A 23,496-nucleotide genomic window follows, 5' to 3' on the forward strand; every position below is an offset into this window, starting at 1 on the left:
TTAAAATTCAACTTGGTTTTAAAATTCAACTTTTTTGGACAAATTTAAGAGTTTTACTGGAACAAATTATTGGAATACAACTTCCACATTATTTTTACTAGGCGATATTGAAGGGATAAAATCGAAATCCAAATTGAATAAATATCAGAAAGAATTCATAAAAATTGCATTAGCAGTAGCCAAAAAGGCTATTGCAGTTACTTGGAAATCGGATTCATACTTAAGTATAGATGGTTGGAAGAATGAAATTTTTAGCTGCATTCCATTTGAAAAAATTACTTATAATTTAAGAGATAAATAAGAAATATTTCTGAAAATTTGGCACCCTTATTTACAAAAGATAGGATTAAGTATATAGGTGCTCCGAAGATAAAATTATTGGTTATCTGGGGAAAGAATTAAATATACATATTAAAGCTGTTATGAACTCCATGGAGCATATTGGGATCTTCTGATATCCGGGCATTCTTTCTTTTCTTTTCTTTTCTTTTCTTTTCTTTTCTTTTCTTTTCTTTTCTTTTCTTTTCTTTTCTTTTCTTTTCTTTTCTTTTCTTTTCTTTTCTTTTCTTTTCTTTTCTTTTCTTTTCTTTTTTTTCTTTCTTTCTTTCTTTCTTTCTTTCTTTCTTTCTTTCTTTCTTTCTTTCTTTCTTTCTTTCTTTCTTTCTCTCTTTCTTTCTCTCTTTCTTTCTTTTTTCTTCTTTTTTTCTATAGGGATATGTTTGGGGGAGGGGTTAAGGGGAGGGGGGAAGGTTTGCAAATTTTTTTTTCTTTCTGTAACCTATTTGAAAATTCGATAAAAAAAAATTTTAAAAAGAGAGGAAGGTCACCACGCTCTTCTTGGGCACTGGTATAATTGAAGCAGGTAGGGCCCACATACTGCTGAAGCAAGAGGTTAAAGATTTTAGTTGACAGCTTGTTGATCAGCACAGATCTTTAGTGCTTGGCCCGGTATTTTTCCTGGGCCAGATGCTTCTTATGGGTTCACCCTCCTGAAGGCTGCTCGCATAGCTGCCTCAGAGACTGAAATCGTAGGATCATCTGGGGATGTGTGAGCTCGTGATGGTTCGTCCATGTTTTAATGGACAATTTGAGCATAGAAGGTATTGAGCTCATCTGGAAGTGAAGCCCTATTGTTGCCTGTGTCACTTGATTTAACTTTATAAGATGTGATGTTATTCCAACCCTGCCACAACTGTTGAGCATTCTTCACTGATTCAGGTTTAGTCCAGAATCCCACTTCACTTGTGTGATGGTTTTCTGGAGACTGTACCTAGACCTCTTATAAACTTTAGGTGGGTGGAATTAAAAATTGCTTTGCGTAAAATGCAGCAGAATATGTTTTGTTCTTCAATTGGACACTTCAGTAATTTGCAAAAATCCATATAATTTGCTATGTCTGTTGTGCACTGTCTCACATGCAGGCTCAGGGCCTTGGGGCTTTGCACTGTGCATGGGTAAAATCTCATGGAATGTTTCTGGGTGTCATCAAGTGACATTTACAAATATTGCCAATTACTGTAACTTCCCTTTCCCACCCTTGAGACCCCTCAACTAATCTGCTGCCTTTCTTGTCGATTATAGTTGCAGATTGTGGTTACACAGGGAGCTAACACCATTAAATGAAACATAATTCATTTGAAGCTTAAATTAATGTTAATTTATCCTGTATAGTAAGACACTAACTATAAAGCAACGTATAAGGTGCTGGAGGAACTCAACAGATCAGACAGCAATTATGGAGAGAAATGTACAATTAATGCACTGGGTCAAGACCCCTCATCCACACTCCTCATCTCTAGAGAGCTAGCCAGTATAAAGAGGTGAAGAGGTGAAGAGTATGAAGCAAGTGAAAGCTCTCTGCAACTGTCCATTCCTCTCCCTAGTAGTTGTCGGACCCATTGAGCTCCTTCAGTATCTTGTATGTTGCTCCAGATGCCAACATCTGCAGCCTCTCATGCCTCCACTCAGTATACAAGACTGCAATTGGCAGTGGTGGCCTCCAGCACAATACAGATTAAATGCTATGTTGGACTAATACTGTACAAACACCAAACACGAGAAATGCAATTTTCTTTTCTGTAGTTATTTTGGAAAATCGCTTTTCATATTATTACAGTTAAGGATAATTGTCAACAGGAGATAAAAGATACAATAAAAGGTGCAAAGTGAAGCCTATCTCAGATATCAGGGCACATTATTTGTTTTGCCCTCAGTGTTATTTAGAAAGCAGTGACAAAAACAGAAAACTGTAGATATAAGCAGCATGAACAAAGAATGTAAGGAGCAATCATTAAATGAGTAGCCCATGTTAATACGTGTTGTCATCAGAAGCTGCCCTGTGAAAACTCAATCTTCTGCTGAAGTCTCTAACTCTGCGAAGTACTGCCATGGGAGATACTGCAGCTTATGGAAGAAAGAGATCAGTAAACAGATTGAAGGTTGGTGGGGTTAATAGGATGAGAGGAGTGGGAAGATATTCGTAGCAGACAATTATAGTTGTAGCGCAGAGACGATTGTAGATTTCTGTAAAGGTTTGCACTTGGGGAGGATGAACTGATTGATCTTAGAGTCTGTTGTTTAATGGGGAGGAGCTGATTGCTTATGAAGACAAATCTCTGGCAGGGAGACAGTCATGAAGCCCCATTTTGTACTGAAAGGGCAAGGGCATGAAAGGTGATCAGTAGCCAATGGCTAGAAGGGAAAATCAGTAATGGAACAATCAAAAAAATCCCCGGGAGAAAAGGAAAACGTTGGATTCAAAATTCAAAAGTTCAAAGTAAATTTATTATCGAAGTACATATGTATCACCATATACAAACCTGAGATTCATTTTATTGCGAGCATACTCAATAAATCCAATAAACATAATAGAATCAATGAAAGATGTCACCAACAGGGTGGATAACCAGTGTGCAAAAGGCAAAAGAGAGCATGTCATGACTGTGAATGAAGCCACTGGAAAGATGAAGCTGGTAGATATCGATGCCTTTATTCAGGACACACACAAGCTGACAGCCTTTGGAGTCACTCCGATTCGACATTACAACATACTTTATATGCTAAAGAACAAAGGTAACAGGACAATGTTACTAGTTACAATGCCTTCATTATGCTTCTTTTGAGTTACATATAATTTTCAATCATCTGTATCTACCCACCAACACACCCAAAATGAGTGCTAATCATCATTGTCTCTGAGTCATGTTCATGCCTCTGTAGAACCTTAGGTCAAATGGTTTTGATTGCATTCATGCATATACAGACATCTCAGTCAGTTGGGTATTTCCTGGTGTGCAATTTACTCTAAAGTACAGCTTCAGAAAGACCATTGTTCCAAGCTGCATTTTAAATTCAAACTACTATCCCTATTCAGAACTGCACATTGCTTGAAGTTAATATTTACTATATTGCATATCTCCAGAATATGTCCTAATAGCGCAAAACAAAAAATTTAATTAATAATAAATAAGCAATATATATTGAGAAGATGAGATGAAGAGTCCTTGAAAGCAGTTGTGGCAACAGTTCAGTGATGGGCCAAGTGAAGTTATCCACTCCTGTTCAGATTGAGGGGCAATTACTGAACCTGCTGGTGTGAGTCCTGAGGCTTCTGTACTTTCTTCCTAATGGCAGCAGCAAGAAGAGGGCATGACCTGGGTAGGAAGTAATAAGATATCAGTGGCATAATAAGACTGAGTTTCTTTTAGGTAGTAGTGAGCAGCCTCAGTCCTCCTGTTAAACCCTATTTCATTTTTGGCCCTATATTTCTGTACTTTAATTTTCCTCAGGTGACATCGAAATAGGTGTGTAACCAGTTTCGCATTGTATATTGTAAATACTACATACAGTATATACAGTACCTCATACATGAGTAGGATCTGAATCTACATCAATGATGTGTACAGGTGACATTCTGGGTACCAGAAAACTATAACACACAAATCATTGTAGTTTGTGATGAACATCCAACTCATTCTATTTTCATATGCTAAAATCTCATTTGTCTCAATCTTAAACTATTTAAAACAATTCTATTTGAGGATTTTTTTGCAGTTAAACTGAAATTATTTTCTAGTGTATTTACTTCCATCACATCATTATGCTTGTACCACATTATGCTATTGAATATTTTGTCAACCACTCTATTCAGGTGCATAGCCAATATATATACACACTGGCATGATCAAAACATAAATGCATACAATACTATGTTTGTCTCCATAATCAAGGGATCAGCATTCTTTCCAGTGCATCTTAGTGTTCATAGAACAAAAACATTACTCTGTTATTTCAACATTGATGTGAACCAAAATTCAACACATTATTGCATATAACTAAGAAGGTATTTTGAAAAATCAACTCATAATTTCTAACAACATTCATCTAAGTATTAATAATGGATAGTTTGTAAAGTTTGCTCTCTACTGCTTTGAAGTGTGCTTGACTCAGTGACAGATCTTTTCAGTCATTTGTTTTATTATGTTTAAATTGAGACTGTGTTGACTAAACTGAGATTGAGAATGTTTAAATTAAACTGAGACGTCTCAGTGACAACATATGTGGAAAAAATTAGGAAAGAAAACAATGTATCACTCTGTGAGGTGAATCTATGGTATTAGCAAGTATAGTTTAATAAGGCATTAGCTAGGCTGCATGTAAAATCATCAAAGCTACAAATCAACATTGGAACCACTGGGAGATTATCGATTCAACTGATTTCAAATGATTTGAATTAGGCGATGTTGGGCATGGGGCGGTGGACAGGTTGTTTGTAACTTCATAATGCCAGTAAAGATCAATGTCGTCAGAAATGTCCAGCATGCTAAACTGATGGAATAGTACAGTAATTCCATTTTAATAATATTTTAAGACTTGTTGGTGACTTTCTAGAGGACAAAATCTTGGTTCCAATAAAAAATCAGAATCAGGTTTATTGCCACTGATGTATGTCATGAAATTTGTTGTTTGCAGCAGTAATATGGTGCAATACAGGAATGTCATGACAAATTACTGTATGAATATATACAAATATATAGAGTCCAAAAAAGAAAACAAAATAGTGAGGTAGTGTCCATGTGTTCACAGACTATTCAGAAATCTGATGGCAGAGGGGAAGAAATATTGAGTATGTATCTTCAAGCTCCTGTAGTAATGAGAAAAGAGCTTGTTCTGGATGGTAAGGATCCTTCATAATGGATGCTGCTCTCTTGAGGCTTTGCCTTTTGGCCATGTCCTTGATGGTGAGAAAGCTGGTATCCATGATGGAACTGACTGAGTTTACAGCTTTTACCAATCCTGTGCATTGATACCTGCATACCAGATGGTGATGCTCTCCACAATACATCTGTAGAAATCTGCTAGAGTCTTTGATGACATTCTGCATCTCCTCCAACTCCTAATGAAATATAGCCTTCATCATAATTGCATCAATATGTTGGGCCCAGAATAGATCTTGAGAAACATTGACTCCCTTTCCACTGCTGACCTTTCAATGAGTGTTGCTGTTTGTTCTCCCTATTTCCCCATCCTGAAATCCTCAATCAATTCCTTGATCATACTGATGATTAGTGTAAAATTGTTAATATGACACCAAACAGTATGCCTCCTCATCATCAATATTTTATTTCCAAAGGTAATTTTTATGCAAGATCTGAAAAGAAAGGTTCCAACAGTATTTCACAGCTTTAGATTTTAAGTTGTTTTCTATAATGTTCAGGAAAGGGCATTAAGTATAAAGAAAGATAGGAACAGATCAAGGTTAAGATGTAGGAAACCAGGTGCAACTAAAATGTCCACTTAGTGTAGGTCTTTTTCATTCTATTCAAATTTGGATTAGAAATTACATACAATCTATTTTCTAATTTACTGCTCTAGCAACAAAGTTAATAATTACCCTCTATTCTAAAGCTGCTTTTTGCAAAATTATATCCAAGTAAGTTAAGTCAAGACTGAATACAAATAGAAAGAGACTAAATGCATTGACCACCGTCAGGCATTGAGATACATCCTTTCCACTAACTTCTGTTAATATTTGAGCGGGTATGATCTGTAGAGATTGGAGAGAGTTTGGAGCACTGATTCATGGAAATATTGATTGAACAAATTGCACAATATATCATTTGAACAGTCTCCTTGATTTGCACTTCTAGCAACAGGGATATTAAGACTTTGGCAAGAAGTAAGTTTGAGAAAGAAAAATATCAAATGAAACCATGTACAATTATCTGCCTAATGCCACTGCATTAAAATGCAAATATTGACTCGGGTTTGATAGAGTTACAGAAGGAAAATCAGCTTTATTCATAAGTAAAGAGAGGTATCAAAGATTTAAAACTGTTCTGATTTCATCCAACAAGGCAGCATGCTATGAAATCACACTGTGTTGGTCAAGAGCTCATACATATTTCAATTGCAAGTTAATCAAGGTAATTGAAATTATCCATATGTTATTTGCTATGAAAGTAAGAAGACTGTAATAATAATTTTATATATTTATATTAATATAATTTTTATATTCATATTAACAATTTACACATACAAGAACTGGTAACATTAGTACAAACATATATCACCACATGTGGATGAGAAATTTTATTAAATGAAAAATATATCTAATAATTAATGGGCCTTTCAATTTCAATAATGATGTCGAGCAAACTATGTCAGGTTACCTTTTTTATCAATAAAATGTTACATTTGGTAAATATCTAATAGGGAGACAATCTGACTGTGCATAATGCAATCCCATTGCAATTACTATTTCTACCCTCTATACACAACACACACCCATGGCTCACTCTCCGAGTGCCAGCCTCCCATGCTCCCACCAAACCACTCTACAATCTTTCTATACTCTCATGAGATTACGCAGCTACCTTGTCTCCCATTGCTGCTTTTCTGTGCAATCTATTCCACTCATTCAGCACCCTATACGTACTTAAGCCTTTGAGCGTGGATTCAAATTCAAAAAAGATAAGGTGAATAGGGTTTCTGTTTACATCAAAAATTATAAGTAATTACCTTATTTTAAACCATTCAGAAACTTGAATATTTTGAATATGTTTAAAAAGGATCTAGTGCTTTCCTAGCATATATGTTGAATAAACGCTTCTCAGGCTTCCAGACAGGTACAGCTCTCGATTTTAAGTGACGTTTCGATGACAAACCCTGCCATCTTCATCAGAGATGATGCCTAGGCATGTCCAGTCTGATGGCATTTAAACCCCTATCATCCATCCCTCCTGATTGGTTAGTCCTTATCCAACCATTTTTCCATCGCCCCACCTTGTGTGTGTTTCCCTATATTTCCATGGCTTCTAGGAGGAATGCCAGGATCCTGAAGAACTACTGATTTAGTGCCATCCACAAGCCCATAAGGAAGTTCAGATCACAGCTTACGCGGGCCAAAGATGACCTGGGACTCAGGAGGGCTGATGTTTACAGGATTTCCTGTAAATGCAGAGCAAGGTATAATAGCCAGGTGGGATGCACAGTGGAAACCCGCACCAAGGAGCACAGGAGGTATATCCATTTGGGTTACCCGGAGATATTGGCAGTAGTAGAACATTGCATTCGCAACAGCCATAGAATTGACTTTGCCAGCACAATATTACTGTGCTGCACCAACAAAGAAGAAGGTCTCACTCTAAGTAAGAACTGGAATTTGATTGTAAACAAGGCAGGACAGCAGAAACCTGATTGGATGAAGGCTAACCAATCAGGAGGGATGGACAACAGGGATATAAAAACCACTGACCAGAAATGTCCAGGCATCATCCCCAATGAAGATGGCAGAGCTTGTCCTTGAAACGTTAGTTAAATTCGATAGCTGTACCCAACTGGAAGCCCGAGGAGAGTTTGTACTTGGTTAAAATTAAATGCAGGTCACATTTTCTGCAGCATGAAATATTATTGTACTGCTGTCTTCTCAATGTGGCAAGTAAACCATACAGTTTTCTGCTGATGTTTACCTTGTAATGAGTTCCAAATAATTGAAATTCTTATTTATATGTTTCAGTCTGAAAGTTATAAATAAGCCAGGTAGCAATGAAAGGGTTAACTTTTGGGTTACCCGCCTATTACTTCGTCTCTTCTTGGATGTGGTATGATGGAAATATAATTTTTGCATTCGATAGTAGGCATGACTGGCAGCACCAGCATTGTTGCCCATCCCTAATTGCCTTGTTAAGGTAGTAATCTACCTTCTTGAACCTCTCCATGAAGGAATCTCATAGCGTTGACAAGGAGGGAATTTCAGGATTAGGATTAATATTGATAATATGGCTCTGTAAGTGACAGTTATTTATTTAATGGTCCATTCTGTAAATTATTAATATTGATAGGATTTACAATACTTTTGTGCATTTACTCATAAGATATCCTAGTCTAAGTTCTCTCTTTCCTTATTTTCAAGTTCAGTCTGTTTTTTCACAACTTATAATCAAAAGACATCAGTCTGTGGCAATGGCTAACAATCTTTTTTATAACTTCATTTTCCACTTGGTTGATCTTTTGACATTGAAACATTTAAATAAAAAGTATCCAAGGTTATGATCGGGTTACTTGTTCTTTTTTTCCTTTAGTATAGTCTTTTCATTTAGTTTAGTTGCCTGAGTTAAGAATGAATGAGTGAGTGAGTGTGAGTATGTGCGTGTATTTCTGATTTTTATTCAACCAAACCAAAATGCAATTTGAATGTTTGCAAATGTAATTCACTTTTTCAAGGTGTAGATCTACCATAAGAATAACTTAGAATACAATCTCACATTAATTAAACTAAACAGTCTTTTAGAGTTTTTCGAGCAAGTTACCAGAAAAGTTGATGAAGGCAGGGCAGTGGAGGTTCTAGTCATGGACTTTAGCAAGATGTTAGACAAGGTCACCCATGGAGATTGGTCAAGTAGGTTCAGTCGCTTGGCATTCAGAATGAGGTAGTAAATTAGATTAGCTACTGGCTTTGTGGGAGAAACCAGAGAGTGTTAATAGATGGTTGCCTTTCTGACTGGAGGCTGTGACTAGTGGAGTGCTGTAGGGATCAGTGCTGGGCCCAATTATAATTAATATCAACTATGTGGATGATAATGTGATTAGCTGGAGCAGCAAATTTGCAGATGATACCCAGACTGGGGTGTAGTGGACAGCAATGAAGACCATCATGTCTTGCAGCAGGATCTGGCCTAGCTGGAAAAGTGGGCTGAAAAATAACAGATGGAATTGAATGCAGACAAGTGCAAATGCACTTCAGTAGGACCAGCCAAGTTAGGCCTTATACAGTGAATGGTAGGACACTGAGGAGCGCAGTAAAACAAAGGGATCTGGGAATACAGGCCCACAGTTCATTGTAAGTGGTGTCACAGGTAGTTAGGGTAGAAAAGAACGCTTTTGGCAGATTGGCCTTAATAAATCAAAGTATTGAGATTTGTAAAGGAAATGTTATGTTAAGTTGTATAAGACATTGGTAAGACATAATTTGGAGTATTATTTGTCACCTATCTACAGGAAAGACGAAAACAAGGCTGAAAGAGTGCAGGGAAAATTTACAAGGATGCTACCAGTTCTGGAGAACCCATATTATATTGAAAGATTGAATAGGTTAGGATTATATCCTTTGGAGTGTAGATTGAGAGGAGATTGGACAAAGTTGTACAAAATTATGACGGGTGTAGATAGGGTAACTCCAAGCAGGCATTTTTCATTAACGTTGGGTGGGACTACACTAGAGGTTAAGGGTAAAAGGCAAAAGGGGAACATGAGGGAAACTTGAGTGTAGAATGAGCTGCCAGCATTACATAAAAACATAGAAAACCTACAGCACAACCTTAGGCCCACAAAGTTATGCTGAACATGTCCCTACCTTGGAAATTACCTATGGTTACCCATAGTCCTCTATTTTTCTCAGATCCAGGTATCTGTCCAGGAGTCTCTTAAAAGACCCTATCATATCCACCTCCAACACCGTCACCTTACTTTCCATCCGCCTCCTTACTTTCTCAATAAGCCTTGCATGGTGTATCTTATCAAATGCCTTGCTGAAATCCATATACACTATATCTACAGCTCTTCCTTCATCAATGTGTGGAGTCACATCCTCAAAAAATTCAATCAGGCTCGTAAGGCACGACAAAGCCATGCTGACTATTCCTAATCATATTATGCCTCTCCAAATGTTCATGAATCCTGCCTCTCAGGATCTTCTCCATCAACTTACCAACCACTGAAGTAAGACTCACTGGTCTATAATTTTCTGGGCTATCTCTACTCCCTTTCTTGAATAAGGGAACAACATCCGCAATCCTCCAATCCTCCAGAACCTCATTCATCCCCATTGGTGATGCAAAGATCATCACCAGAGGCTCAGCAATCTTCTCCTTTGTATCCCACAGTATCCTGGGGCACATCGTGTCTGGTTCTGGTGACTTACTTAACTTGATGCTTTCCAAAAGCTCTGGCGCATCCTCTTTCTTAATATCTACATGCTCAAGCTTTTCAGTCCGCTGTAAGTCATCCCTACAATTGCCAAGATCTTTTTCAGTAGTGAATACTGAAGCAAAGTACTCATTAAGTACCTCTGCTATCTCCTCCAGTTCCATATACACTTTTCCACTGTCACAGTAGGTCCTTCTCTCTCACATCATGTCCTTTTGCTCTTCACATACTTGTAGTAAGGAAAACCTTGGGGTTTTCCTTGGGGTTTTCCTTAATCCTGTCTGCCAAGGCCTTCTCATGGCCCTTTCTGGCTCTCCTAATTTCTTTCTTAAGCTTCTTCCTGCTAGCCTTATAATCTTCTAGATCTCTATCATTACCTATTTTTTTGAACCTCCTGTAATCTGTTCTTTTTTTCTTGACTAGATTTACAACAGCCTTTGTACATCACAGTTCCTATACTGTACCATCCTTTCCATCTCATTGAAATGCATTTATGCAGAACTCCACGCAAACATTCCGGGAAAATTTGCCACATTTCTTCCATACATTTCCCTGTGAACATTTGTTCCCAATTTATGCTTCAAATTTCCTGCCTGTTAGCTTCATTTTTCCACTTACTCCAATTAAACACTTTCCTAACTTATCTGTTCCTATCCCTCTCCAATGCTATGGTAAAGGAGATAGAATTGTGATCACTATCTCCAAAATGCTCATCCACTGAGAGATCTGACACCTGACCAGGTTCATTTCCCAATACCAGATCAAGTACAGCCTCTCCTCATGCAGGCTTATCTACATATTGTGTCAAGAAATCTTCTTGAACGCACCTAACAAACTCGACCCCATCTAAACCCCTCTCTCTAGGGACATGCCAATTGATGTTTGGGAAATTAGAATCTCCCACCACGACAACCCTGTTATTATTACATCTTTCTAGAATTTGCCTCCCCATTTGCTCGTCGATGTCTCTGTTACTATTGGATGGTCTATAAAAAACACCCAGTAGGGTTACTGACCCCTTCCTGTTCCTAACCTCTACCCACAGAGACTCAGTAGACAACCCCTCCACGTTTTCTTCCTTTTCTGCAGCCGTGACACTATCTCTGATCAGCAGGGCCACACCCCCACCTCTTTTGCCTCCCTCCCTGTCTTTTCGGAAGCATCTAAAGCCAGGCACCCAAAATAACCATTCCTGCCCCTGAGCCATCCAATTCTTTGTACTGGCCACAACATCATAGCTCCAAGTAATGATCCATGCTCTAAACTCATCCACTTTGTTCATGGTGCTTCTTGCATTAAAATCTCAAACCATCCATCTGAGTGCATTCCTTCTCTATCACCAGCCTATTCTCCCTCTTGCACTGTCTCCAAGCTTTCTCTATTTGTGAGCCAACTGCTTCTACCTCCATCTTTTCAATTTGGTTCCCACCCCCCAGCAATCCTAATTTAAACTCTCCACAATAGCCTTGGCAAACCTCCTCGCCAGGATATTGGTCCCCTGGGATTCAAGAGCAACCCATCCTTTTTGTACAGGTCACTCCTGCCCCAAAAGAGGTCCCAGTGCCCCTGCTCCAATAAGTAGTGCATATGAACTCAATTTCAATGTTTGATAGAAGTTTGGGTAGGTACATGGATGGTAAGGGTATGGGAGGGCTATTGTCCTGATGCAAGTCCAGGCAGTAGGCAGTTTAAAAGGTTCAGCACAAACTGGATGGGCTGAAGGGCTTATTTCGGTGCTGTACTTTTCTGTGACTCTAAGACTCTAGTATAAAAGCATCCAACAAGTACCTTGGTAACACAAGCTCAGATTGCATGGCACATCACTATGTTATTAATTCTAAAGCTAATGTTGCAGTCCCTACTCTAGCAACACAATAGTTTCAGATTCCATTTCAGTCACCAATGTTACTTATTAAAGTCACGTCAAGTCTGTTCTCTGTATTTTATGTTAAATTTAGAAACTCAGTTGCATAAAGCTGTATTTTTAAACATGACACACTGCAAAACAAGTTATTTTTTCAGTAGTGGGGCATGATTATGAATAGCTGAAAATCAAACAGAACAGCAAATGTTGGAAATCTAAAATAAAGAGAGAGAATTCCATAAATCCTCAAGAAGTCAGCCACCATCCATGAAGTGAGAAACAACATTAATGCTACTGGTCAATGACCCTCTATTTCTCTATTAATAACTGTTATTCTAGAAACACAACTAAGATTTCCCATTGGGAACTGAATTTCAAACACACCTCCACATGGGACGCACACATAGTGATATATCTCTCCCCACTCTCGTCATGTAAAGTGATTCCAAGAGAATAAACTTCAACATGAGATGGAAGGGCACTTGTTGCCAGGTAATCTCAGCTCAATTAGCTTTCTTAATACTGCTGACTGCTTTGCAGAAATACAAGTTGAAGGACAACTCCCAGAGCTAATTCCAGCTCAGAATTGCAACCACAGTATCGACAGCACAGCAGCACACCTCCATACACCATCTACAATCTCACCACCCTCACATGGCATTCCCCACTCAGCCATCTCACAGCCCTCACTTGTTCTTCATGTTTCAGTCTCACAGCCTCTCCATCGCCTGCCACTAAATCTGTCTCACACTGACATCCACATGACACAGTAGTCTCCAATTATTGCTTTCAGCTGACCATTGCCCCAACTCTTTGTCTGATCTACAGTCCTTCCACCACAAGCGTTGGCCTCTTTTCTCTTACAGAATCTCCAGACATAGTAATGAGTGAATTGGTAATTTGTACTTGGAACTGTCCTCGATCACTTCTGCAGCCTATTGTACTTCCTAGACACATTACCTTCTGTTTTTCAGCACTTGTCATTAGGCGTTAACATTCATGGCTAGCCAATCCCATTGTTTTACAGTTTTTGATTGGGCAGTTTTCCAACATCATGTAATTAGTTCATATCTCCCCTTCTTTGCACCACCTCTACAAAAACTTTAAATGCAATGCTGTAAAATTTTGGACCCAAGTTTCATAGAATGTGCATGGCTGTCCACATGAGAATGTATTTTACAGCAGCCTGGGGCAATTTGCTCTAGATACAGTGAATATACCTTGACAATGCGACAAGCTGTTTTAAACAATGCAATTCACTCACAATATTGTACAGAAACCACACTGTGCAGTGATTCAACAGTGCTGCTTAGCATTGGCTGCTTTCATCTTGTTGGAAGATATTGTGGTACTTGCTTTAAAAGCAAAAGAATTCAGCAACAAGTATGTACAAGTGTGATCCCCATTCTTACATTGTGAGTATTTGAATTTCATGCCCTATGAGTCACAGAGTCACTGAGTTGTACAACATGGTAACGGGCCTTTAGCCAACCACATCTATGCCAACCTTTTTTGCCCATCGACTCTAATCCCATATGTCTGCATTAGGAACAAAGGGAACCAAATTCCCAGGGAAAGGAAGCCAAAAACTGAAGGAAATGGTTTTAAAATCGGAGGGAAAAGATTTAATTGGAACCTGAGGGGCAATTTCTCATTGCAGGGGGTGGTGCGTATAAGGAAAGAGCTGTCAGAGAAAGTAGTTGAGACATTTTAAAAAAACATTTGGATAAATACATAGATGGGGGGGGGTGGGGGAGATATGAGGGTTGTGAGCCAAATGTGAACAAGCAGGATTAGTTTGGGTGGGCACTTTAGTCAGCATGGAGCAGTTGAGCTGAAAAGTCCCTTTCCATATTGTATGACTCTGAGGCTTTATTGCTTTTCATGGATCTATACCCTTCCTATTTATTTGTCACTCTAAATGTTCCATAAGCATGGCAATTATACCCAATTCCATCACCATACCTTTGCTGTTGCAGGTATCAACCATTCTCTGATTTAAAAAAATCTCAAATCCCCTTAATTTAAATCCATGACTTTGTGTTTTTGGCTTAATATCTTCTTGTATTCAGCAGTTAATCTTGATAAGTGAAGTATTATTGAGCTGAGAATTGCAGGCTGTTTGCAGCATCTTATTGAGCAGAATATCTTTGGTCCAGCTGTATAATACAAACATGAACATACTGTTAATGAAGTGATACAGAGGAGAAGTAAAGTGTTTTCACAGAACAAGTGTTTACTGATGATAGAATTAGAAGCATTACTTTGTGCAATCAAGGCAAAACCGTAATAAATTAATGGCATGATTTACAACCCAATCAGGAATACACTTGGGAATTGGCAGAAAAGTAGAGAAATCCACACTTGAGGGGAATTGACTTCATTAATTTCTCCAGTACAATTCATCTCCAACTGCAAAATGACTGCAAATAGAAGTTAAAAGGGCAGACGCTGGAAATCTGAAGGAAAAACAGAAAATGTTGGAACGCTCCACAAGGAAGTGCTTAACTTTGATAAGCACCTCCTTATTTCAAAAGGTTTAAATGGGATGGAATTTGTTTGGTTTGTCCAAGAGGAACTCCTGACGCAATATGTTGACAGACCGACTAAGGGAGAGGCTATACTTGGTCTAGTACTAGGCCATGAATCTGGTCAGCTGACAGATCCCTCAATGGGTAAGTATTTCAGAATTAGTGACCACTATTCCCTGACCTCTAGCAATGCCTGGGACAGGGAACAGGAGTAGACGGTATGGAAAGGTATTTAATTTAGGGAGGGCAAATTATGATACTATTAGGCAAGAACTTTGGAGCATAAATTGGGAACGTATGCGCTCAGGGCAATATACAACAGAAATGTGGAGGCTGTTTAGGGAGTATTTGCATGGATTTCTGGATAGGTTTGTCCTGTTGCAGCAGGGAAGGGATGGTAAGGTGAAGGAACCATGTTTGACAAGAGAAGTGGAATATCTACTCAAGAGGAACGAGAAAACATATTTAAGGTTTAGAATGCAAAGATCAGACAGGATTCTTGAGAGTTAGAATGTAGCCAGGAAGGAGCTTTAAAAGGGACTTGGGAGAGCTAGAAGGGGACATGAAAAGGCCTTGATTGGAGGATTAGAAATTAGAATTTATCCCACAGCACAAGGGAGCAAAAATCTTTGTGGTATAACTCCATTGTAATGTACAGACATATGAATTTAAAATTCTAATGACTTTTAGAAAGAAGCTGTCCTGTATCCTATCGGTCCTGGCTTTAATGCTGTGGCAGTGTTTACCAGACAGAAGCAGATGAAACAGTTTATGGCCGGGGTGACGGGTCTCCCTGATGATCTTCCAGGCCTTCTTTCTGCATCTGCAGCTATAAATGACCTCAATGGAGGGAATTTCACATCCACAGATGTGTTAGGTTGTTCGTACCACTCACTGCAGAAACCAGAGATCAAGGTTGATGCAGTTCCCATACCAGCCGGTGATATAGCCAGTCATTATGCTCTCAATAGTGCCCCTTGTAGAAGATCTTGAAGATTTGCGGGCCCATGACAAATTTCTTCAGTTGCCTGAGATGGGAGAGATGCTGTTGTGGTTTTTTGCCACAAAAAAGCCAGTGTGTACAGTCCAGGTGAGATCATCAGTGATGTGCATACCGAGGAACTTGAAACTACTCACCCTCTCAACTGCAGACCCATTGATGATGACTGGGCCGAGCCTGTCTCCATTTTTCCTGTAATCAACAATCAGCTCTTCTGTTCATTGGCCCCTGGGTCGCCTCAGGCTTGCTCAGCTCGTTCTCGTCTAGGGGGAGCAGCCTTCGGCCCCGCCAAACTGGGTAATCAGCTGGTATGGATGCTGTGTGATGTCCCCGCCTCGCCCAAAAACAAACAGAACACCATATGCGATTAAATGATTACAGTTTATAAAGATTATTATAACTAAGTAATTAATAACGATACAGTATACATGAAGGAAAAGAAAATAAAGAAAAGGCACCAAATTATCAAAGTCCAAACCACCTTGTGCACAACCATTGGAGCTCAATTACTGAAGTCTTCTGGCCACCATTTGATCCCCACCGAACTCCTTAACTTACAGCTCAGGACCACCCAAAGTGGTCAACCAAGCACATCTATCTTCGTCTCCTCTCCTTGGGGTACCTCCTGGCCTTGGATCCCCACTTGGGGTCCATTCCTCGCCCAGTTTACAGCATTGCGTCCTCTCTCTCTCACCCCCTCGTGCCAATCTCCCCAAAAGCCCGCCAACAATAGTTTACAGACTCAGAAGAAAAAACAACATTAATCCCAATCGATTTACAAAGGAATACAATTCTCGTTATCAGTAAATTTTAACCCAAACAAGCTTCCAGCACTCTCTCGCAACAAAGAAGCATTCCTAATTTTAACAAAACAAAGAAGCCGTTTTGATTAACATACGCAGTAACAAAGAAAAAGAAGAAACTCCCCCCCTTTACACAAGCATGTCTAACAATGTCTGGTTGAACTGTTCAGGCAAGGGATCACACTGAGTGTGACAGGGCATGGTCCTTGACTTCTCAACTCTAAGCATGCTAAGTAACTCTTGTATGAGCTGAGCTCAAAATCCCTCCCTGATCACTGTGTATTCTTCTTGGGAGGCCATAATGAACAATATGCTTCTCCCGTAACACCTTGGCAACTTTAGATGCTCTCTGATCCTTAGTGGGGAAGGCTTGAGCATACCTGGTGCAGTGATCAATGATGACCAAGACAATCATAGTCTATAGAGAGGAAATTCACACAGACTAAATTATGTGGTCCCATACTCTGTAAATCCGATTATGGAGCAATCCTCGTAGGCAGTGAATACATCGCAGGAATGGCTTTCAATACTTTTCAACCTCAGGCTTCACTTAGGCCAATAGAACTGACCTCGGATCAATATGTAGGTCTTAACAAACCCCACATGACCTGAACTGTCATGAGGTGACTTTAACACAATCCTCTGATGCCTCTCAGGTAAAACCAACTGGGACAACCAAGGCCTGTATAAAGAAGATGTGCCCCGTATAAACACTGGTTCTTCAACTCCATTTTGTCCCATTCTCTCATCAGTAGTGGAATGGTAGGGTATCTCGTCTTTTCAACTTGGGCTATTTCCCTTTAGGCAGCAGATGACCAAATGGTCTCTATACATGGGTGTTCGCGCTGGACTGATGCCTATCCTGCAGGACTTAAGGCAGGCGACTGCTTCATATTGAGAGCAGTCAAGTTGCAATATGCTTGTGGAATGGCATAACCAGAAGCTCCCAAATGATCCACAGCTCTATCATGCCTCAGCCTTGTATCTGATTTCCCCACTACGGAAAACTGGCAAATTGCGTTAACACCAGAGGCAGGAACGCCCTCCCACTCTCCGTCCATTTCCAGCACCTCGTGTGAATGTCGGGACAATGCATCCGCATCAACGTTCCAGCTCTCCAACCAATATTTCAGGCTGAAATCATAAGCAGACAATGCTGCCCACCATGACCTGTGATGTCCAACTTTGCTGAGGCCAATCCTCACGCCAAACTTGGCCCCATATGGATAGTCAGTTAACTTATCCAGCACAACCCACTTCAATGCCAGGAACTCCAATGTGTGCGTAGGGTAGATTCATTCAGAGGGTGACAGACTTTGGTTGACGATAGCAACAGGACTCAACCTTGATATCGGATACCACCTAAATGCTCACAGCTGGTGTTGGTATTCAGCATGTTTGGCAACTGGAGGCTTTGTAAAGGTCAACACAGGTGCTTAAGTGAACAACTCTTTTGGCAGTTGAAAGGCCTCTTGACATTTTACTTCCTATCTTTCCTCAAAAGGCTCTGATGGGCTAAGACAAACTTTGCATTCTTCTCCTTTCTTTTTTCTCCCTTTCCTCCCCAAGAGAGGGTAACCGCACAGAAGCTGATTCATAGGCTGGCTTACTTTGGAACAATCCTTCACAAATCTCAGATTTTAAGGAATGAGCGAAAAATGGAGGGCTATGTGGAAGGGAAGAGTTAAATTGATCTTGGAGTAGATGAAAAGATAGATTAAAACACCAGAGTTTGAAGGGACAGTTGTACTGTTCTACACTCAGTGGCCACTTTATTAGGTACATCTGTACACATGCTTGTTAATGCAAATATCTAATCAGCCACTCAGGGGCAGGTATTCAATGCATAAAGCTTGCAGAATTTGTCAAGACCGTGATATTATTCAGACCAAACATCAGAATGGGCAAAAATTGTGATCTGAGTGACTTTAACCATGACAATGAATATTGGTGCCAGACAGGATGGCTTGAGTATCTTAGAACATGCTGATCTCTTGGGATCTTCACACACAACATTCTCCAAAGTTGTTAATGAGGGAAGTGGGAGGAGGATAGCCAGACTGGTTCAAGTTCACAGGAAGGTGACAATAACTCAAACAACCATACGTTATAATAGCAGTATCCGGAAGAGCATCTCTGAAAACACAACACGTTGAACTTTGAAGTGGATGACTACAGCAGCAGAAGACCACAGACACACACTCATTGACTTCTTTATCTGGTAAAAGGTACCTAATAAAGTGGTCACTGAGTGTATGTTTTATGTTCTAAGTCAGGCAGCTTCAGCAGGCTGGAGACATTTTGGTATTAACAATTTTTTAATCTTTCTTGTATGATTCTATGTACTGTTGAAAGTAAGTTTTTCATTACAAACATATACTTGTGCATATGGCAATAAATTTGACTTGGAGTCTCCGATGTAAAATATAATTCTGTTTCTCTTTTACAGTTGCAGCCTGACTTGATGAATGTTTCCCATATTTTCTATTTTTATTTTAAGTAACGGCAATGACAACATAAAAAGTATCAGCCCTAAAGGTTCCAAGTTCCTTTCTCAGCCTTTGGAAGTCTTCAAAAGTAATGCAAACCTGAAGCAGTAAACTTTAACAAAGTGTCTGCTCCTAAACTGGCATGCTGTTTTAATATTATGTTGCTTATTATTCATTTGCCATACAATATAGCATTCAAAAATAGCATTCGTTTGAAATATTACCACACTTGGAAATTCTGCTTTTTTCTCTCTTAACACACCAGTAAAATGCCTTAAGACATTTTACTGTGTATAAGGTATTATATATATGCAAAATATTGCTCTTCCCCCGAGAAGGTTTTACCCAGTTGATTTCTAGTCAAATCATATTAAATTTTTGTCTTTGGGAAAAGTTTTTTAAAGGAGAGAGGCTTTGATATATATGCTTCTTTCAGAGCTCACAATTGGTGCATGAGAACATCAATGGACTAGCTTGCAGGTATAAGACATAGGCGCAGAATTCGGCCATTCAGCCCAACAAGACTGCTACATTAATCAATATCATCAATGGTAATAATTGATTTTAACCAGTGATATTTTGGACCCTGGGAGACTTCTATTAAAATGATCATAACATTAATAGTCTGCAGAAAACTACAGTGAAAAAGAGCAACTAGTTAGTGAAATTTGCAAACTCCATTTGGAAATTGAATCCTCTATACTTGCTCGCCTCCTTTATCACTTAATTGCAGAATTTATAACACTGTACGGCACAAAAAACCAACAAAATACAAAAATGCACAGAATAAACTTTGTAATGTTATTTCTCGTCATCTCCACCAGACAAAATAATGAAACATGCTTTCTAGCCACACTCTACAGTATCGGTTCTGTAGAACATATTTCACATAAAAGTATAGTCCCTCTTAAGATATACAAATGTTCAACATTTTCCCTTGTTTTTTTTTCCTTACATAATAGAGTGGAGTATAGTCAGTTCAAGCCCTATCAATCAGTGCAACATTACTGGCCCTAGAGTATGTCCATCAGTATTTAATTGACCACCCCTTTACTGGATATTTCTAATGTATTTTCGACTCGTGCATGGTCCAGACCCAACTTCACAGAATGGTCAGCTAAGAGTGTGTGGACAAGTTCCAGTATTGCATTCAGCTCAGACCTACCTGGTCATCTTCATGTAACTCCCATTCGTGATATGCTGGAACTTCATTTATGTCTAGACTGTGCTGAGTTCACAAGAAAAGCAAGGAGATGGACAAGATGAAGTACCATTACAGTAAAAGGCAATGATGTTTATCAGCTTTAAAGTGAAGTAATCTGTTACCTGCATTTGTGAGACACTAAAAGATGCTCTTGAATTGAACTGACCTGAATTGAATTGAATTTAATTGACTTGACTTAATTTATTACATCCTTCACATATGTGAGGAGTAAAAATCTTCACGTTATGTGTCTGTCTAAATGTGCAATGTGCAATCACAGTAATTTATAATAACTTATAATAAGTAGAACAGTCAATGTAACATAGAAATACGCTGAAGTCAGCGTGAATCCCTCAGTCTGATAGCCTGGCGGAAGAAGCTGCCCAGAGCCTGCTGATCCAGGCTTTTATGCCAATGATCCTTCGGGCCCTTTTCCCACACCTGTCTTTGTAAACGTCCTGAATCATGGGAGAGATGACTCTTCTACGACAGTATTTAGTTATATGTAATTTGATAACAAACAGATGCTTAACCATTTAAGGTAGACTTAATGTCCTGAGTTTATTGTATTTTCTATTAAAATTTCTGATCTATGCCTCCAGTAAGAGGGTCATGGGTGGGTGTCTTTCTCTGAATTATTTGTGTCATTTTTAACTTTTTGACATATTTAAACAGCAGTGTAACATATTCAAATACATTCTCTGCATTCTGTCTAGCAGTAGGTCTCTCATGAGGCAGCTCAATGTTCCAAATAACCATGTTCATTCAGAGCTGCTGAGTAGATAGCCTAGATAGTGCCCTCTTGATAACCCCATGTAAACTCTAAAATTTGCGGAGAACCCTGGTCACAGGAAAGGCTCTGGAACCAGACGACATCCCATTTGCAGTACCGGTGCTCCATAACGAGCTACTCCTCTGATCAAGCTGTTCCAGTACAGTTACAATCACAAATCACAAACAGCAGAGCTTCTAGAGATGCTGGAAATCCAGAGCAACATACACAAGACACTGGAGGAACTCAGCAGGGCAGGCAGCATCCATGGAAAAGAATAAACAGTTGATGTTTTGGACCAAGACTCTTCATCAGGAATGGAAAAGAAGGGGGAAGTCAGAATAAGGTGGGGGGGAGAGGAAGGAGTACAAGCTAAAAGGTGATAGGTGAAGCCAGGTGAATGGAAGAGCTTCTCACTTTCCCCTCTCCCTGGTCAATAGCAATATCTACATCATTGATTACAGCTCAGTGTTCAGCACCATCATATTCTCAGTACTAATCAACTACCTCCAAAACCTGGGCCTCTGTACCTCCCTCTGCAACTGGATCCTGGACTTCCTTATTGGAAATGATATCAGATTGGAAATAATATCACCTCCCTGCTGACCATCTATACTGGCACAAGGATGTGTGCCCTACTCCCTCTACACCAGCCTTTCTGCCCTAGAGGAAAACTTGAAATAATTTTCAGATCTCGGGGATCACCTGCGTAAAAATTATTATATCTACAGCTCATGGTATGTTAGCGTGATCAGTAAGTTATAGATATAATTAAAAAGAATTAGAAATAATTAATTCTTAGCCAACTTTTCTTGAAAAAACAGGTAGTAAAGCTTAGCTTACCTTCCTTGAAATTGCTTGTTTTAGGCAGATCTTTACAACAGAAAAAAAAACTTGAAGTTCACATCATTTACACATCTTACAAATGCTGCAACATGACTTTTATTGGTGAAATCTGTTGACTCATCAGCCTGGATAGAGAAGCTGTTGTTTTTCAGGTTATCACACAAAATCTCTTCAACATCATGCGACATGTCATCAACGTGTCAACTTATTGCACTTTTTAAGAGTAAATCCATTTCAATTTCTCGTACAGCGGCATTTACAACAACAACAAAGCAGCAGGCCAGCAGCTGAATCATGGTCTGTAAAAATTCCTTCTTTGTAAAGGAAATTTCCCTCAATTTTCTAACGCAGTGGTAGAGTTTGCTTGCTCCTGTCAGTCGGCGGTGCATAAGGGAAAATTGGGGGAGGTAACTTAGGAGGGAGGGGGTAACATCAGAGCCAAAGTTGGGTGAGTCCATTCAATCTCAGAAAACGCACTTCACGCTCTTCATCGGCCTACCTCCCTACCCTCTGTGCAATACAGCACTTACCAATTATCAACAGTCTCCCCATCTCACGTCAAAATCTAATAATGGACCCAACCAAATAAAAACGGTCCTACTGTGCGCTGCTGTACTGGACTGAGTGACTTCTAATTGCTAGTAGGACTGCTTGGTCACTGCCCACCACTGCGATGCTAATGTTGCACTAAGTTCAAAAAACAATGTTTATTTTTCTAAATCATGATCTCTCGCAGAACCCCTAGCGCCCTCTCCTGGAACCCCAGTTGAGAAACCCTGCTCCACCCCCATGATGGACTGGCTAGGCCAGGGGTGGGCAAACATTTTGACTTGAGGGCCACAAAGGGTTCTAAAATTTGACAGGGGGGCCGGACCAGGAGCAGATGGACGGAGTGTTTTGGTAATACACCTCATAAGAGAAAATAAAATATCATGGGATATGTAGAAAACATGTGCTTTAATTTCAATTGAAAATGAACAAATGCATTACAACAAAATATCTGTCTTTGAAGTCCCATGGTATTTAGCTATTTATTGAAATGACTTTTAAAACACTGAAAATTAAATTAATAAAATACAGCTTTTTTAATAGTAACAGTTATTATTTTAAAGCACTGAAAATTTTGTTATCCTTCAAGATATTATCATCATCACTCTCCTCCTGACTGTCTTTATTTCAAAAACGGTAGGAGATGCAGGTCTACTTGTCCTGCTCCTTCTTATTCAATTGTCCCCTGTGCCAAAACTCAACAACGACCCGCACAATGACAGACCACTGACAGTGCGCCAGTATGCGGAGCGCGTTATTTGATCTGGAATGCATTTTTTATTTTGAGAACGTACGTGCACCTGCGCACTACTCATGTCCATCACTTAACAGAAATGAAATGTAACATGTAAGGCTTATTGAAAAAAATATTTTCAAATGCATTTTTTACATAACCCAACGAAGAAACTTATTTTTAATTTCAGTGGGAACAGTGTTGTTGGTCTCCCTGTTTAGCCAGCGCATCAAAGTCTGGATTTAGTTTTGTTGTGGCGATTCTCATGATGGATCTGAGG

The 23,496-nt window shown here is 39.4% G+C and overlaps 1 long non-coding RNA gene across 1 annotated transcript; it reads right to left on the reverse strand.

The window, feature by feature from the left end:
* Positions 1-2,661: 2,661 nt before the first annotated feature.
* Positions 2,662-21,901, reverse strand: LOC132377883 (uncharacterized). The gene is made up of 3 exons (XR_009506825.1): positions 15,958-21,901; positions 14,255-14,448; positions 2,662-3,653 (listed from the first exon to the last, which is right to left on the reverse strand). It is a non-coding gene; the product is annotated as an uncharacterized LOC132377883 (long non-coding RNA).
* Between the last annotated feature and the right edge of the window lie 1,595 nt (positions 21,902-23,496).

This window comes from Hypanus sabinus, chromosome 19 (genome assembly GCF_030144855.1).
Source record: "Hypanus sabinus isolate sHypSab1 chromosome 19, sHypSab1.hap1, whole genome shotgun sequence".
In the NCBI taxonomy this organism is placed as follows: domain Eukaryota; kingdom Metazoa; phylum Chordata; class Chondrichthyes; order Myliobatiformes; family Dasyatidae; genus Hypanus; species Hypanus sabinus.